General features: G+C 37.4%; 1 protein-coding gene across 18 annotated transcripts in view; it reads right to left on the bottom strand.

The window, feature by feature from the left end:
• Positions 1 to 20,109, bottom strand: part of CTNNA2 (catenin alpha 2) — a 459,487-nt gene that overhangs the window by 77,012 nt on the left and 362,366 nt on the right. The gene's annotated exons all lie outside the window — the stretch shown is intronic.

The following is a 20,109-nucleotide window of genomic DNA, read 5'->3' on the forward strand; positions in this document are numbered from 1 at the left end:
GTTCTGTTATTCCCAGTTTAGACAAGCATTCAATTTGAGAAGGGAGCACAGAGGTGATTTAAATGTAATACCTCGATCTCATTTCAAGAGAAAGGCTTAAACGCAAACACGGTCAAGTTGAAAGTCTTAATGTTCTACTTGAATTCACATGATTTATGGCAAGGGAAATAAAAAAACCCTGCAGTGTTTCAACAGCCTGAGAAATGCTGCTTTCATCCACATGGGCCAGAGGAACCCAAATTCAAACTACAGACACTCAAAGTAACCTTTGACACTCAAAGTAACAGTTAACACTCCAGCTGACATTCGACACTGCCATTCAAACAAACATTCCAGCCAGGAATAAATCTTCCTTTGAAAAGCCCTAAATATGAAATAGGGCAGATACTGCATTCATCTCCAGGGGTATAATTAGACATACAGGACTGAACTCATGTTCTTACCCTGGATTTACACAGTGCAATTGAAGCCCATCTTCAGCCCTCAGTCAAATGCCAGACACACTGCTGAGAGGGCTCAAGTGGCAGTTCTTTCTCCTAAGAAATCCTGTTCAAATTGGAGTTTAGATGCCCAAATATGCTAGTGAAAGCTTCTCAAGTATTTTGAAGCATTTTTATCCATTTCCAGAATCACTCACTGGCTTTAGTGAGCTGTTCTTCACATTAGAAGCACACTCATGTATTAACCAAAATTCCATTTTTCCTTTAATAAATGGTTCTTTTCTTCAAGGCATTGAAGTCTCTACTGCCCAGTTCTCTATATATTCACATCAGAATATGCAAGGTGAGTGTAAAATGGCAAAATGTGGCAATCTTGTGCTCCTTCCTCAGTGAAACCCATACCCAGATTGATGATATTGCCTTGCAGACCAAAGTCAGTATATGAGACCACAGGCTTTCATAAAACTCCCTAAATATGTGTGAAAACAGAACAAATGCCAACACCACGAGCTTCAAGTAGCTCCCTGAGAGTTTTTTATAAGCTGTCTAATCTTACTTGCAGAACAGGAAGTAAATTTATTAAATGAATTAAATAAATAAACATTTATTGAACAACTTAACAAACCCATTTTGTCTGCTCCGAGGGAAAAACTTTCCTTTATACATTGGATAAGCCAATTAGAAAAGAATTCCCACCTAACCCCAGCAATAAGTATTCTATCCAACTTGAGAACAACTCATGAGGATTTTGGAGTGGATGTTTCTTTTCTGGACTGCAGGCTGTTTTCAAACTAACTGGGAGAATAATCCTCCTTAATATTTACTGATGGCCCAGCTGCTGCTATCAAGCAGTTTTCTGCTTTTAACAAGTTAAAACCTCATGTCCACTGTAAAAAGGTAGATAATAATCTGCCTGGTCTGAATTGGGAGAGCATTTTAACTTGGCAGTGATGTCTCAACCTGCATTAGTCCATTACCAAAACAAAACCAAAAAAATCTCATGATGATGAACCAGAGACAGTAAGAATTGTGATATTTTTCCTGCTGCTGCACTATTTTTCCCAAGCTAATTCCGCATGTCAGGAGGTAATGAAGGGCAATGTAATTCCAGAAGAGAGGCTCAGCTTCTGTCTATAATAATACAAATTTGAAACTCAGTTACTGTAAGTGATTAAAAACCTGTGTGCCCAAAATGTGTTCATTTTCCTGCAACTTCATCCAGTTAACAAAACCCATAAAATTATTTTTACTCAGGCTCTCAGGTTACTAATGCTCTCTGCAGCCAAAGGAACACTTGGGTTTTTCATTCTGCCTTAGCAGTAAAAACTGGCTTCAGCAGCTCAGAGCAATTTGTAGGAAAGCAAATTTACAGAGTCTCAATCTTGCTTCTGCTCTCACAGCACAAACGAGAGAGCCAAGGGAAAAACCTCTGTTCCAAAGGGTCACAGCAGGTGAGAATCTTTGTCCTCTCCCATTCCACCTTCCCACCAACAGTGGTGTCTCCTTGATTTTGGAATTTGGTGGGAAGAAGAGCTAGTATTTATCCATCCTTGTACAACAACTTAATTTTTAGACATCTTGGACCATTTCCATGCTTTGCCTGTGGGTGCACAGCTTTAACCTCTGCAGACCAGGCTCCAGAGCACTTTTCACTTCTCCTCTGCCTTTTATAGCAAAGTTTAAACACTATGCAAAAAAAAAACCTTTGGGATTAAGTGAAAATCAGCAAAGGTTTTGTTCCAAACCCAAACACAATCAATTGCACATAATTCTGAACCTCCTTCAAAGGGTGTTTGAAATAAAACAGTCATTCTTAGGCAAAACTCAGGCTAAAGCAGATAAAAGTGCTAAAGCAAGGGAATTCTAGTTCTTGAAAATCAAAGCAATCCTATCTAACCATTTATGTCTTAAAAAGGAAAATGTGTCAGCATTTGCTAAATGGTGTATTTCTTCAACAGTGAGCAAAATTTATTTAAAGAGAGTAATTACACACAATCCTTTATGCTGACAGTATATGATCCTGCTTTAAACTGCTACAGGGTTTAGAAATTCTAACAGATCTACTTTTTCTAATATTAATAGCTTATTTTTGTAAAAAGATAAAGACAATCTGTATTCCTTCAACCTAAATAAAATGAAGGATTTCCTTTCTATCTGAAATCATAGATCACATATCTCAGCCTGTTGACTTCTAGGTGAAAAGAATGATTTGGGTTTGGGTTGGGAGAGACCTTAAAGATCATCCCCTGCCATGGACAGAAGGAATTTCCACTATCCTAAGCCCCATCCAACCTGGCCTTGGGCACTTCCAGGGATCCAGGGGCAGCCACAGCTTCTCTGGGCACCCTGTGCCAGGGCCTCACCACCCTCACAGGGAAGACAAGCACAGAAAATTGAACATGAAAATTTATTTCCTTCATTCCTGGACAATTGTGGCTCTCTGAGCACATTAAAAAAAAAAAATGTTTATATCAAGAAATACTCTAGATCATATCAACCTGCTATTGCATTTTCTCCCTAATGCATGCATTAAATACATGTCAGGATCAACTTTATTTGCTCTAATTATCCATAGGCTGTTTTTTTTATCAAGCTCACAATTAATTTATATTTTTTTTCACCCACAAAAGTCTGGTGGTTTTTATAACAGAGTTTATCATCTGTTTACAAAAGAACCCTGGCATTTCCACATTTCAGCTTAAGGAAGGAAGTGAAGAATATATCAACTAAACAAAACTGAGGGGGATGAGTAAAATAGTTCCAACAGCAATTAGTCAGGGCATTATGTTTGCTATTACACACTACTGCAGGAAACACAACCAAGTTTCTAAAATATGCAAGAATTCCCACACAATTTCAAAAGATGGTACTAATACAGTAATTTATCCTGTGTTTTTCCTCCAGATCATTATTGTTATTGAAATAGAAAATATATATGGCCAAAGGGTTGAGATTGATTATAAACATATATGACAAATTCAGGAAAATTCTTTCATAACAAGAGAATAAAAATAAAAAAATTGTGCCAGACATACGATCTGTATGTAAAATATGTGCCAAAAAATAGCTGTTTAAATATTTATTTTTCTGTTTGGTGGCTGCAAAGAAAAAAAAATCACCAAAAAAAATTCTGTCAGTTGATATCAAGTAAATTCCTATTGGCCAAACAGAGCCAACTTTTACAAATATTTTACAAATACAAATACCTAAAAGTGTATTTCTTACCAGGAAAACATTCATAGGAGATATTTCACACAGCTTCTCCAGCTTCCAGGTTTTCTCAGAATAATTCAAACCTATATTTTTATACAATATGCATTTCTGTATTTAACATTCCCAATGTAGATTTGTTTAGAGGTGTCAGGAGATTTTGTGATCAGTTTTATGGATTCATTCAGCAGCTTCCGAGTTGTTCCCCCTGTTATTTTTAAATATTTTTAAATAAATACTTTTACCTGACAGCTTTATCCTTTATTATCAAGGCTATTTTCTTAGTGTTTAGGTTAGCATCTAACATAACCCAAACATTTAATGAGCTGTCTTATTTTTCAGTGCTCTTTTCATTGAGAATTTCTGCCTATTTTTCATGGAACTGACATTTTGCTGCACCATCCTGCCATTTTTCAGCCCCATATAATCACATGTTGTAAATGCAGGTATATTTATCAAACCATTATCATCAACTACCTGAGAGCTCCAGCTTCTGAGATATTTTATGAATTCCTGAGATTTTTCAGGGCACTGACATGACAAAATAAATGTCAGTATGTTGTAAAATAGTTGAAACAGCATAACCAAAAAATGAGGTGGGGGGAAAAAATTCATATTAAATACCACCTGCTATTACCCTTATCATGATCATCCTGCCTGTGCACATTTCAACAAACAGTTTTCTGGGAAGGAACTTTTCAAGGCCACTATCACAAGAGTCTCCAGGCACAAAGTGATTTCCACAAATGATTAAACACTATCCTTTCAGATTATCCATGTGTTCCCAGTAGATCCTCCCTTAAAATGCAACTCACTCCTGTAACAAGGGATGTAAAGGGTTGATTTAGAAAGAGATATTATCTATACCTGCATTGTTAAATAAGAGAATTCCATTGAATTATCTCAGCTCTTGCATGAGCTCTCTGATCCTCCTTTATTCAGAATTACAGATATATCTACAAGGCCAAAAGGCTTGGATTTAACTCACTGAGGAACAGCCAAAGAAACCTGGATTTCCTCAGTGCCCATCAGACCAAGTAACTGCAGAGCAGGGAAAAGATTAAGCAGAAATAGAAATTCTATTGCCTGATCCATCACAAGGAACTATAACAACCCTGACAGGTTACAAGCACAGATGATAATCTATTGTAAGACTCATATTTGTGGGAGCAGTTTTAAAACCTAAACAAACCAGATCAGAGCTAAAGCACCAAGACAGGAGCAGATAAATATGTTGAAGAAATAGTGATAATTTAAGAAAATACAATGAATTGTTAATACATACCATTGAAAAACTTCATTTAAAACAGTCACGTGTAAAAAGAGGAGCAGAAACTGTGAGGCACAGAGAGTTCCCAGGAAGTTTGGGGGAATAGGACAGTAGAGGAAGCTGCAGAAATGTTTTACAAATGCATCAAAGGTAAGTGCTTGGGAGGAAAAAATAACCTCACATTCTAGTGGGATTTTCAAAACAAAATTTAGAAGATTTGTGATCATTGTGGGAATAAAAATCGGGATTTGCTTTCCAAATCACTCTTTGACATAGAGCTTGAAATTTTCTGGATTTTATAGATTAGAAATTGGACAGGAATTAGAAATCAGGTTATTGAATACTTAGAGAATTTGAATGATTATTTACTTTCTTGCACTTCGTTTGTCTGACATTCAGCCTATTATAAGCAGGGCTTTTAATTGCCTCCTGTTTAGGCTCTTGGTTTATTTGTTTGCTGTTTTAGTCTTGTTTGCTTTACAGGCAGCCTCCTCCACCTTCATAGCAAGCATTCTGCCATGCTGGTAAGTGCAGGACTTCATATATCCTATGAGAAGAATTTTTTGAATTTGAAATTTGAATTCTGCCCTGTCTTCTAACACAAGGAAAGGCTCTCTTAGACATCAAGATGAAAAAATAATAATGGTAATTATCATAAGCATGACAGAGTTGCAGAATGAGGCACAAACATGAAATTTAATTTAATCAGAAGAACTTCTTGAAGATGATAATTTATATAACAAAGATGTATGCTTCACTTTGTAATAAAGTTGCTTATGAAATTAAAGTAGAGTTTCAAGCCACAATACTTTTCCTTTATTTCTCTCTCCTCCACGCCTTCTATGAATCACCTCAATAAAGACTAAATAAGTCCCTCTTGTAAGATTCAGATTTCCATTTCTTTATGCACACAAATATAGTTGGGCTTTTTTTGTTCAAATCTGCATCACAACAAAAATGTCATGCTCAGACAAGACATGAAGAAGAACACACAAGAGCTTGTTTTTATTTCTTACATTACGGAATAAAAATTCACACAGGAAGAATGAAAATAAGTACAAAAGCCTGTGCAGAAAAAGCTGTAGGGAAAAGGATCAGTGAGTAAAAGAAATAGATTTGTGCCTCCCTACTATAAGAACTTCTATTGAAAGCATCTGTATTATTTAGTTGCATAAAGTTGCTTTGTCCTTTTTTTGAAAACACTGAAAAAAAACCCTGATGCCATCTAGAACTAGACTTAATAGTGTGCTTAAATCTGGTAAAGAAAAATCAGTTTCCAAGGTCTGTGTAATCAGATGGTGTATCTGGTTGTACCTGTAACTGCGTGTGTAACATCTGTAGTTGGTATAATTGAAGAAATCAGAATAAAAGACCTTTGTACAAAGCACATGATAGTTTCTCAGCAGCCCAAAGGAAGCAAGCATTCAAATATGTTGCTACCCCAGTCAGATTGTTTCTTAAAATAAAAGCATTCCATATATTTTGCTCAATTTTAAAGAACGTGTCAAACATTTTTAAAAATAGGATTCAATTATTATATCCATATCTATATATACCTATATCTCTATATGTCTATATTTAATATTCAAATTCCCAATCAGTGTTAGCTGAGTGCATTCACCTTCCTGCCCAACAAATAGGACAGAAGCCAAAAGGATGGAGCCTAAATTCCTGTATGAAAACTAAATCTAGAACATGAAAAGGTGTAATAATAATCATCTCTAAAGGCAAAAAACTGTTGAAAAGGGGTAAGAAAATGTTAATGAGACCTTTATCCCTCCCTCAGAAGCCAAGGTGCACAAGGCAAGGGCACTTTTTAACTGCTTTTTAGTAACTCCTGTCTTTTACATTTTACTAGATTTATAAACTTCTAGTGTTTATTTTTCTGGAGGGGATTGCATCCCTCAGTTTTGCAGTGGAGTACCTGAGTTCCTCCTGGAATTCTCTGTGAGAAGATAAAACCTGGCCTGTTAAAGACTTAGAGTTGGTAGATGCTGGTCTTACAATCAGCCTAAAAAGGAGGGTAAATCCCAAAGAAATGGGGGCATCAGGAGCTGAAAACAACAGAACAGTGAGACCAAAGAGAAAACCTTCTTAAAATGGCACAGTGAGATGAAGCATGCTGACCATTTCCTCAGCACCACTTTTCAGGTGCCAATGCTCCAAGCCCTGTTTGTCCTCAGTCTTTTTCCAATGACAGCGAAAACCACGAGCATGACCTTGGAAACTCTTACTAATAAAATCCATGTGCGCTCCTAACAACATTTCTTCCTCTTGGTTGGAAGAAAATCAAAGTTTTCCAGGCATTTCATCCCTCTGGTTCTCACTAGAATCAATGGAAATCTCTTCCAATCCCACTAAACCACTATGAAAACTGTCCTCTTCAGCTACTCCAATTGCAGGGTTGCAGCTGGCACTTGTTAGCTTGGTCTAGAGCGTAAGAAGTTCTTGGAAGTTTATTTCATGGTAATAAAATCAGTTTAGCTATTTAAATGCTGAAAGGAGAGGTCAGCCAAGATGCAGTGTGTCCCATCTGTTGTGTTACAGTTACGTGCCAGGAGAGCTTTCCACGCACACAAGATGGAAACAGGAGCATCTTTGATACACACTGCAAACTAAAATAAGCCTGGGGAGCTCAAGCAGGTTAAGATTCAACTGACCATGGGCGGTGGCTCCAGGATGTTATTCTTTTGCTGCAGCTTAAAAGAAAATATCAGGGAAACATATCTTCAGCCTGCATGAGGTGGGAGATGCTGATGCTCCCCTAAGACACACGTGCCACTGGTTGTCTCACTTGCAAAGAGACTTGATATGATGGTGTTATTACAAGGGAAGGAATTTATGTAAATGAAGCATTTCAAGCTCTCACCAGAAGGTAATTATATGCACACAACATTCCATCTTCAAGAAACTGAAGGCAGATTTAGAAGTACACCACAGGAAAGAGCAGCATCTTCTGTGGGAAAAGCTTTTGCCATAGACGTGACTTTTGTCACTCCAGAGGTTCACCAAATGCAACACATCATGACCTGTCTGAAAGACATTTTTTTGCCCCTAATTGTCTAGGATCCACAGAATCACATCCAGAGTTGGAAGTGACCCACCAGGATCATCAAACCCAGCCCCTGGCCCTGCACAGACACCCCAACAATCCCACCCTGTGCCTCAGAGCATCATCCAAATCCTCCTGGAGCTCTGGCAGCCTCGGGGCTGTGCCCATTCCCTGGGGAGCCTGGGCAGTGCCCAGCACCCTCTGGGGGAAGAACCTTCCCCTGATATCCAACATAAATCCCCCTGACCCAGCTCCAGCCATTCCCTGGGTCCTGTCACTGTCACAGAGAGCAGAGCTGCAGACCCTGATGAGATCTGACCCATCTCCTCCAGACAGAACAGACCAAGTGATATCAGCTGCTCCTCATCCAGCTTCTCTTCAAAATCCACCTCCATCTCCACAGCTCTTCCCCTGGATGCTTTCTAACAGTTTTCTATCTTCATTATTAGAAAGCATCCAAGGGAGAGCTGCAAAGATGGCAGATCCCAACAAAGATGCACAAGAGGGAAAGGGATCTTCAGTCAATGCATCCCACGTATTTTGCCTGATTTCTCTAGTTTGGGATGACAATAAACACCTTCTGAAAGTCCATCTCCCTGCTGTGCTGTCCCAGAGGGTACAGACAATAGCCATCTAAAAGGTTAAAGGCAAAAGTTAGGCAAAATTAATTTTGTCTTGTATGTTAGCAAGGTTCTAGCTATTTAAAATTAATCCTGGATGTCTACCATGTTTATTTTTACTGACTTAAATATAGTAAAGAGTAGGTTGCATCTAATGGTTTCTAAATGCTCAAAGTTTTTTGCTCACTTGTATCTAGACTACTATTTTAAGTGATATGCAAATAAGTCAACCAAAAGTCAAAAGACATTATGGATAAAATCTAGAAATTGGAACAAGGAGTCTGAAAATCTCACTGATGAACCACTGACAGAAATCACGATGATCAGATTCTTTTTCTCTGTCTGCCACAGGTTCACTTTGCCTACAAAGTGGAGATATTGCCTACAAAGTGGAGATCATATTAATGATTAAATTTAAAAAGGCATTTTGAGTTAAAAAAAAACAACAACAAAAAAAAAAAAACAATTAAAAAAAAAAAAAAACAAAAAAAAAAAAAAAAAAAAAAAAAAAAAAGCAAACTCAAAATCTCCGAAACTGATGCAAGACAGACATTTGGTGCTTTTGAGCACTAAAAAGAGTTTGAGTCAAGAAGCATCACCCAAAGAGAACCTGAGCTGTTGCAGTTCTAAGTTCAGCCAAGTTAGAAGGCCTGGATTTAGCCCTGGTTGATGGACACTGACATTGTGTCTGTGAAGATGGAGGAAGATTTATCATTTTACCCCAACCAAGTATCTTGTTTCACACGTTCACCTACAGCGTGCAAAATGCCAAACTCATTTGTGTCAAACATTACAAAAAAAAGAAGGAATAAAAATTGCTATTCTGCTTCAAAGATGTTGGAAATAATTCTCCTCTGCAAGAGAAAAGACTTCATGAAGGCAGGTGACAACAAAGAATGGGATTGGACTCAGCAAAAAAAAAAACACTGGGGAAGAATTTTGTTGTATTTCTAACTGTGATGCATAAAAATGATGAATCACTCTGATGATTGCTACCAATTTTGGGTATGTTTGGGTAACACCTCATTCATTTGCAAATCAGGGATTTTCAAAAATGGGGACAGAAATGCAAGTTCCTCAGCAGAATTCTAAGTTTTATTAGAAACAAAACAAAAATATGATTTATGGCCATGATATGGATGAGAAAGAAGGTAACTTCTGCAGCAAAAGGCAAAGACAGAAAGCTGTAAGGTAAGACCAAGGTACAACTGTACTTGCACATTTGCTCTCCAGAGCTCCTACTGCTGCCTGGCTTTTTGCCATCTCATTCTCTGTACATATTTCAGATGGGAAAACTGCTATCAGCGACTTTCAGAAATGAAAATATATGGTGTGGCTCACAAGTGCCTTTCTAATGCAAAAAGGGATGGAGAGGAGAAAAAAAAAGGTAGACTTTTACCTGGGCTGGAAGGGGGAAATAATGAATACTAGAATATTATAGTACATTTGAAAGATTCATTAACCTCAATTTTTAATTGAGCGGACAGTAAATAAAGGACTGACTGGAAATAATCAGATTAATTTAATGATTTATGATCTTAATGCTTTTATCTGTTAGGCTTTTGAAAATCATCTGTCAGAAATGAGTGTAATTAAAACTTACACTGATGTAGAACCTTTTGTGTAACGCTGCCAGTGATCTGTTCATCCTATTTATTTATTTACCAGTATCCACTGAAATGGGCAAAGACTACAGGAATACTGAGATATTTGTGTGCAAGCCAAGGTACAAAATTTCATCTGCTTTTGCTTTCTCTTACATAGACTGGGAATGTGAAGTGTTGCAGCTTCCTATTTGTGTTATTTAAGTGTTTTACATTCTTTAAACCAGTGGGTGTTAAGGTAACTCAGTGATTAGCTGCAATACCATGCATGATTAGAGGTTTAATGTTGTAAGAACACAATATTGTAAGAACAATATTGTAAGAACTGTGGTGAGTAGCAGCTATTCCTACCTACACTTCAATTTTTATAATGCAAACCTACAAAATCACCAAACGCTTTTGTTCAAAGAGATGTCCTTTGACACTGTTATTACCTGAGAGGGGTCCCACAAAGCCTCAGTGATTTTTCTCTCCTGCATAAACTCTACAACTATATTGGCATCCCAGCAAGAATTATAATCCCTGTGAGGACTGAATCAAATAAGGTATCATTATTGCTTCGTTCTCATTTCCCCCTCTCCTATTTAAAATTTTCTTTGTTTTATTCTTAATACACACTGGTGAGTGCCTTCATGTTCCTTCTGACATTGCAGCATCAACAATTCCTGTAACAAAAAAGCACCCATGGCACGTCCAGTCACACCACAAACAGTGGTTTCAGACCTTATGGCTGCTCTTACCTGTTTCCTCGGCCATGCTGATATTTCCAAATCCCTTGAAGCTCTGAACAGCACAAATGGTATTTTGGGAAGGCAAACAACAGCTGATGTGCTGCATGCTCTGCATAGACATGGTCAAAAACTGTCCTTATTTCATTACAACTAAAAGGAAAACGGGAGTCCATTGCTTGGTGCCCAAAAGGGAAGGAGTATGGAATTACAGACTATGAGGAGACAGCAACACCTCAGTTTCTGGCTCTGTGATAAAAGGTTCTCACTGCAAAGCAGTGCCTTGACTCTGTCACCCAGATGTAACGACCCCATCTTAGGGTGACGGCAGCAGCCTTTCAGTTACTCATCCTTCAGAAGCAAAACCTGAATCCTACAAACCTTCTGACTGCAGGAAGTGCAGGTGTTGATAAAATCTGGACTTTTCCTCCCTTCTCTATCGTGTGCTTTTTCAAGCATAACATATTGTAAAGAGATTAAGGCTTACAGAACCACTTTTCCTCAACTTTTTAAGTCTTGGAAGCGCTTCAGGATCATCAAAACAGGACTTTTATAACCTGTGTACTGTGAAACTAAACTTACTGTTGAGATTACGCTTTCATGCTAAAATCCTTTTTAAGGATACTTAAAAGTTTCTTAAGAAGTTGTCCCCAGGCTGAAGTTGCTGCTGCCTGCTCTGAGGCCATAGGAAAAACTTTCTGTGACTTTGAAGAAAATCCACTTAATTGTTTTATTTGATTTTCAGAAGGCCAAGCCTGGAAATAAAGCAGTGAAACCAATGATTTTTTTTCAGGCTAAACGATGGAGTCAGTCCTCCTTTATTACCATCAATATTTCATAAACAATTTTCTACTGAAGCCTGATGCACTTGTTATAATGCTATTCTAACAGAATAGTGAGGTGGTTGGTTTTATCTTTGCAAATTTAATTAAGGTAAAAATAAATTTTCAAACACTAGGGAGATTTGTTATTAGGCTTATGGTATTTTACTCAGTAAAATCTAGATATTTTCTAAATTAGATTGCTGTTCTTTTATTTCATGAAGCTTTCCAACACGTCTTCTCCTTCATAACTGAGCTCAACTTTTCACCTAGGAGAATTCTGACTAAGAATACTTTCTTTCTGTATCCATATCTACGTGACATGATGAATTTTGTTCTTGAATCCTTGGGTTGTCAATAAGTAAAAAAAAAAAAACAATGAGAAAAAAAAATCTAGCCCCTTATGTGCTTGACATTCAGCAGCAGCATTGCAAGCAGGAATGAATAAATTCACTGTAAATTCACCCTAAAACCTTCTCTTATGCCAGCAGCTCTCCCAGATCACTATTTCTCACAGCCTGCTCTGTGTCCATTCGTATCATCATCCTGATTTTTCCTAGAATTTCCCTCATGCAATTCTGTAGCAAAAGCCTCCAGTGAGAGCTGAATATTTTGTCCAAATAACAACTGTCCTGGGGGAAACAAAGACATGGTTTATCTGACTCTACTGCTTATCTTGAGGATCTGCTTTGACAGAAAAATACTTTAAAGCTGCACAGGCCATTCAAGGCTGAGACTATCGGTGTCAAAACACAACAGCAATAGTTACTGAACCAATCCAAAACGGCAAAAGGTGCATTTTATTCCTGAGAACACCTGGGATTCTAGGAAAACACAGAATAAACAATGTGGGATATACCTATGACTGGTTTACCATAACCATGACACTTGTCAGAACGCAGCAAATGGGATAGAGAGGAAAAACCAGGGCAAAATCCACTGTGACCCACACATTGCATCAGCTGAAGAAACAGAGACACTCCAGTGCAATTCCAGTGTACCTTGATACTGGGATTCAAATGCATATTTTGTTCTGGATTAATAAATTAACAAATCATTTTTATTACTCAGTGGTCTGTATTTGCATATTTGAAATGTGTAATTTGCTTGCAAAATCTTTTTAAATCAAAACTGCTATAACTTTTGTTCAAGATCATGAGATTTCTAGATAAAGGATTACAATTTCTTCTTTTGCATCAGTTCAAAACTCCATTATTAAACATGCTGTTCTGTGCTCAAATCTTTGACAAGTATTTTCTCTGGATATCTACTCAGTTTTTGAGCAGGTCTGAATGCTCTCCAATATTTCAGGCTCACTATTTCCTTGTAAATGATTTTTTTTTTCAGTTTCCTCAGAAGTACTTACAGCTTTTACTGAACTTTCTCACTTCTTATATAGCTCTCCCCCTGCATTTCTGCCCTGAAATGGCTCAATTTTTAATGACAAATTCCCTTTCTCTGCAGTAATTAGAGCTGTTTGTTTAATTTCTTATTTTGTTGTGATTTTGGAATAACAGTGTAGATTCCTGTATTTCATCCCTTCATTTCCCACCATTCCCATTATTTCTCTTACACTTTGTGCTCCAGGACAGGCTATTTAATTAAGCTCTTATAGTGTAAGATGCTCATGTAAAAGCACAGGGCTAATATTTAATGACTGAAATATAACCCTGCTAATACATCACAGAACAAAGGCCAAGAGGCTAAACTTTCTATAGAGTAATAAAATGTTACCCTGTCTTCAGTAGCAAAAATGTACCCAACACACAGGTTTTAGAAGACATGTTGAGGTACCCATTTTAAAGAAGCACATGAGGAAAACATCAGTTCTGGTTAGGGCACAAATAAAACACTGTACCAAATAGGATATGAGAGTAAAAAAATAAAGAATGAGGGTTAATTAGGTGGGGCTGTATTAAAAAACATCTTTTCTGAACATCCAACATGCCAGATGTTGTACTGCACCATGGTGTACTAAGGTTTCAAATTCAAACAACTGGTTTGGAGGAGATAAATTCTTAATTTATGTAATCAGTTAATTAACAAAAGTACCAAGTGCTCTTGATTGTGTTATTAACAAGTTATATATCACAGAGACTGGGGTGTGATCGGATTGTAAGAGATAGGAAATATAAATGGATACTAGAGTTTGTAGGAGTCCTGTTATTTTGGGAAAACATGAATCACACGGCACAGAGCATGATCAGACTGAAGTGAGTCCCCTGCACAGAGGGTGTTATTGACTAGAAAAATATTTTTAAATATTATGATTCAAAAAAGAGTAATTTGATTTTATCTCTTTTAAAGATGCCTCAAATAATCATGGTTAAAAGTTAATTATCAAAACAAAAATCAGGTAACTGGAAAATACTGGGAAATTACTTATACAAATAAATTTCACTGCATGGAGATAACCAGGTATTTCTCACGAAAATAAGTAATAGAGAACACATAAAGATGTAAAATAATTACAAAAAAATGTGAAGAAGTAGCTGCTTTACACTTCTGTTGACAGGAAATCCTCCAGTATTTTTTTTCCAGTGTGTAAAACCACATGATATGCCATTTGTTAATGAATGATGACCTCTAGGAAATCAGATAACAGAACCAGCACAGCACTGGCTTTATGTTTACAGTCCCAAAGCTAAAAATGCTTTCAAGTTGGCATGGGAGATTCTGCAGCAATTTCCCAGTTAGTATTCTTTCAAATTTAATTTTTAATCTTGTACTCTCCTGGGAAGGAAGAAAACCATGATTACCCACAAGTTGCTAACTTCATGTAGCACTTGATGCCTATTTACATTACAGAAATACGTGTGAACAAATAAAAATATCCTTCGACCCTACTGGTGTTGCTGTGAAATGTAAGAGTGCAGCAGTCTAAGAAAAAAGGGCCAAATGAATATCAAATGATTACTCAAGAGAATGGCAATAGTCTCACTGCCTCTGGTGTGCTTACTCAGGTGTTTATAGGTAGGAAGAAATTTTGGCCATATTGCCAAAGCAGCCATGAGATAAGGAAGCTCCTCCCCTTCCAGCCACCCTGGATTCCTCAGTTTCACTGGAAATCTGCCAAGGGCAGGTGTTGAGGGATCAGCCTCTGCTGTAGCCAAGTTCTCCACCTCCAGTTGTTTAATTTCCCTCCTATTTCTGTGTCAGCAATGCAGTTTAGAGACCACAGGTTCTGCAACTGCTCCCTTCACAGCAGGTGCCAAGCCTTGGAGATGGACCCTCACAAACTTCTGGACCCTCACAAGGTCTGAACAAAAACAGTCTTGACCATACAGACACTGAGTGTTTACCTCCTTTAAAAACCTACCTTCGTCAGAGACAGGAACACCAGAGGCTCTAAAAGTCACAAAGCAGCAGCTGTTTCTGTGTCTCACCTTTTCTAAGGCACTTTGATTCCATTTCAGCATTAACTGAGACACCAGAAGATGAAACTGGCATGGATCCCAGTGGAATATCAATACACAGTGGTTAAAGTCAGTAAAAAAAAAGCAGAATAAAGAGTTCACCCATCACACTGCACTACCAGAAAGTTTTATCCTGAAAGAATCTGGAGCTCATTTTGCCTCAAAGGAGGACAAACAGACATAAGATCTGGCTGCAGGAGGGACTCAGGAACTTCACTCAAAGAGTCCAAACTTCTCATTGTCTCACTGCAAATAAGTGGACTTGTGGCTTTAGCTATGTCAGTACACTCCTGATGTTTACTAGGAATTAGGAACATCTGCTGCCCACACATGGAAGAAAGGCCTGGGATGGAAATTAAAACTGAGCAGATGAAACACTAGGACACAAAGGTAGCTCAGAGCTTTAATTTCAAATAAAATCTCTCAACTTGAATGAAGAGCCTGAATTAAACTAATCTATGACTTTCTTAACACTCCTTGCTTAGAAGCAAGGATTACCACCTCCTAAATTGTACTTCTTATCTAGCTTAATGTCAGCTAAAAGAAAAATGTAGAGTAAAAGCTGATCAGTCTGTAAGAGTAAACCCAGGGATGTACACATTTTTCAGGATGCAAGCTGAACGCAGAAGCTATGACAGAATACTGACACTTTTTTTCCATCATCAGAAGCAAATAGCTAGCTGTGTACTCTGCTGAAGCAGCAGTGTGCACTTAAACAAAAAAGAACAGAACATCTCAAGTATGTGTGAAAATATCAGCATGAACAGTCTTTGTTCCTTGAACTGAAGTTGCAGAAATAAATGAGCCAATTTCTTTTTCTTAGGCTTTTTCCTTTGGGTTTTGTCTGTCTTAATTTAAAATCTGTCAGTTCATGAATTTATACAATATTTACAAAAACACAAAGAAAATACTGTCATCTATTCCTTATGAAAGCCACCAGTGCCTCCTGGAAGGGAGCTGAAGTGCCACATGTGAACTCCCAGCACTTCATCGACCTCAAGTGCATTGCAGAGTTACACAGATGATCATCACTCCCTAGAAGAAAGTCTAATTTTGTGTTCCTTTGTGGTTTTCTGAGAGCTATTTCTGGAAAGAAAAAAATACTGGGTTTTGTATTAAAAATAAAAAAAAATGTATTAAAAATAAAAAAAACCCCAGTATTAAAATACTGTTAATGCTGATGTAAATTGAGATTAAATCCATTGAATCCATTGTTAACCACCTGAGTAAAATCTTCTTTCACAATTTTGCCCCTTTTCTCTCATTACCAAGTGAGCTAAGAAGGTGTCACTGAGCAGGGCCAGCTGCTTGTTTTGTGTGCAGTGCACACTGACAATGTTTTTTTCTCCCCTCCTGTCTTCAGCATGTAAATCTGTTTCCACATTTCTGATGGGAAAGATTACAATCAGTCTGAATTAGGGAGCTCCAAATAATACAATTCTTAGAAAATTAAAGGTAGCCTGCATTGTGTCTTATAAAGAAGTTCAAACTCTTTTCTTCTTTTTCTTTTTTTTTGTAAAATCAAGAAGTCCCAAGCCCCTAACCACCCAAAAGTAACCCACCACCCTATTCAAAGTGGCAATTACATGGGGAAAATTAATTAAGGCTTCTGCAAACTTAATGGACAGAGAGACTATAAACCAAAACCAGAATGGTGCTGGTAGATTTCACCTGCTACAATTTACCATCCAACCTTATGATACTATTGATGTGCTTGCACTATATCCACTTTAAATCACCATAAACCATTGCCTAACTCAGTTTTTTCACTGGCCAGGTGTTCTTACAAGACAACTTGGATTATCTGTCATGTCTCCAGAAATCTTTTAATTTTGTATAAGGTGAAACTGACAGATCCATGTGGGTCCAAAATATTCTTCATAAAAATCAATTTATTGAAAAGTAGTAAGGGACTTTGAGAAGTTCATTTTTAAGTGCTTTAAATATGGTGCTTCATCAGTTCATACTGAAGAAGAACACACCCCTTCATTCAGGTTTTGTTGGAAATAAGAATAATGCAACTGAGTTTAACTCTTGTAAATGTTCACTTCACCAAAATGAAGCATTTCCATAAAAGCATTACAACTCCCCAAACTGAAACAACTACTAGAAATCTCTTGGACTTATACCCATCCTTTTGAGAATGGAAGGTCTGATCCAATCCCCTATAATTTGAATTCCAACTGAACAGCCTGCTACTATGGCTCTTAAGTTTACTGGATGCTGAATTTCATCCACCAGGAAAACCTGTTAGATTTAATAATTTAATTTTTCATGAAACAGTCCAGACGACCAACAGTTAAACCAAGGAACCTCTAGCAAACAAAACAATGAAAATTAATTAATTAGCTTCCTTATAGTGCTTTGATAGATGCATTGAATAAGTCTGAGCTGATTTATCAGTCAAGTGCCTTTGTGTGGTAGGTATTAGAATTATCTGTCATTAACCTTATGCTACTAATGAAGGTGCTTGGGTAGAGAAGTTAAATGACTTCCCAAGGTCACAGCTGAAGTTGGCATTACAACTCAGGCATTTACTTTCAGCCATTGAAGATAATTTCTTTAAAAACATAAAGGGATTCATGAGGAAAAGATCATGACCCAGAAAGACACCATGATTTCTCTAACCTCAGTTTCAGAAGGCAGAAAAAAATTTGAGAAATGGCTGTGAAAAACCATTGCAAGGAAAAGAGCTACCCATCTAAATTCTGTTTTATTGTATTATTGTGTTTTACACCCAGAATCTGTCTGACAATTTGATTTATTTTGTATGATTTACATTATAGTTAAGTGACACCTCACTCTGTGTTTCCAACAAAACCCATAGACAAATCTAGCTGTCAGTGAATGTCTCGAAAAATGACAATCCATCTTTGTTGTTATCAATATTATGGTAAGAGGTAGGGAAGGGAAAATATTATATAATGAAAATGGCTTTTGAGAGAAGATTTAAATATTCTGCAATATGGACTATAAAAGAAACTTAACCTCCTCAAGGCTCAAGCTGACAAAATATATTTTTAAAAATGTATTGGCTATGCAGAGAAAATTCTGCCATTTGTATTCAACAAATATCAAGAAGTGTAATTTTTTTTTCCTTCAGGATGTAAAAATGCAGGTTTCATGTAAAGAAATATTAAAGCATGTATTATTTTTTCCTGACCTTTTGACAGGCTATCTATTGAGCTTGGTAGGACATCCAAGAAATTTAGATTCGGATTTCAAAATTAATGATTAATACTACAGACTTTTCAAAGTATTGAACTGGCAGTGCCAAATTCCTCTACCACGAGCAAGTGCAACTCCACGCATTTCAGCAGAGCTGTGTTTGCATATCTTAGCAAGCAATTCTGGCCCCGTGCCTGGGAAAGCATCTTACATTTCATAGTCACTTGATTATGGCTCATCTTTAAACCACACTTTACTATTTGCAAGATACTTGACCCACAAAACGAGAGAAGTCCATCTGCTAAGATTCCATTGTGCATCAGTAAGTAAAAATGATGAAACTATTTGAAGTGCAAAATCTAGTATAAAAGGGACAGAAATATATTCCAAATACGTATTTGCTTCTGCAGACTGATGAACTTGAAATTTGGGGTTAAAAATTTCACTTGCACTAGAAATTCATTTCTTCAAGATGCTTTTTACCTGAACCAGAAATAGTTCTTACTACTAAAAGGGCAAGATCCACCTAAAAGAACCAATCCTTGGAAAAAAGTAAGAATGCACCCACAAGCCACAGACATACAGAATTCAATTAAGAATCTGCTTCTAATAGTCTGGAACAACCTAAATGGAATAAAAATATTAGGTATTAGCCCCGAGACATCTATTGATACCAACACTGTTGCTTTTTGGTGGGGTACAAGCTAACCACATGTTGAAAATCATTAACCAACCTCCAGTTTGGTCTAAAATACAAATCTAATGTAATGTTAGGCTTGTAAAACCAAGACTAAATAATTGAAACTGTGCTCTTTTTTTTGGGTTCATAGAATCACAGAATGTCCTGGGTTGGAAGGGTCTTGAAAGTGCATCCAGTGCTACCCCCTGCCATGGGCAGGGACACCTTCCACTACCCCAGGTTGCTCCAAGCCCCATCCAACCCGGCCTTGGACATTTCCAGGGTTGGGGCAGCTTTTCTGGGGGTGTCAGGGTCTCACCATGCTTACAGTAAAGTATTTCCTCCTAAGAATAAACCTAAATTCTCTCCCTGACAGTTTAACAGCATTGCAGTTCTTCCTTCTTCCCATTAAAGTTGTGGGCTTTTCTGGCAGGGAGTTTTTGGCTTTTTTTTTTTTTTTTTTTTTTTTACTACACCCCTAAAAGGTATTTTTCCTCCTTTTATGCCATTACCACTTATGGTATTTTTAAAATATCTACTTAGCTATTTTTAACTTTTTTAATAATGCTATTAGACCTGTCATTGCAACACTTTTCTGCAAATCTGTGGAGGATGTGACTGCTATAACACTAACCCCACATATGTTCACTGCATTTAAGCCTACAACTTCACTGCCACTATAACTATGAACAAACATTGTGGAGGGGTTTTCCATTTGTTTGGGGTTTTTTTTCCTCTCTTTGTACACCTACCAGCTATTTCCTTTTTCATTGCCACAGCTCCAGTCACAAGGAGGCAGCAATAAATCTTTGCATATACACAGGGGCTGGGACTGAAGGTTGCTGACAGCCCTGTGATCCTCTTGCAGACAACAGCAATAAACCTTACTGGATTCAGCATTGGACAGGAATTTTACACCCCCAAGAGCTTCCTTTAGGCACCTACAAGTTAACTACTTTAGCAAACACCTGATTTCCAAAGCAGAATAAGGTACCTTGACTCCCTGTTTGGCAAGAATGAGATGCTCCAGAACATTTGAAAACACACACCCACTGTAAAAAGACATCCAGAGACTTATTTTATCAGGGAACTATCCAGATT

Source organism: Vidua chalybeata, chromosome 4, assembly GCF_026979565.1.
Source record: "Vidua chalybeata isolate OUT-0048 chromosome 4, bVidCha1 merged haplotype, whole genome shotgun sequence".
Classification (NCBI taxonomy): Eukaryota; Metazoa; Chordata; class Aves; order Passeriformes; family Viduidae; genus Vidua; species Vidua chalybeata.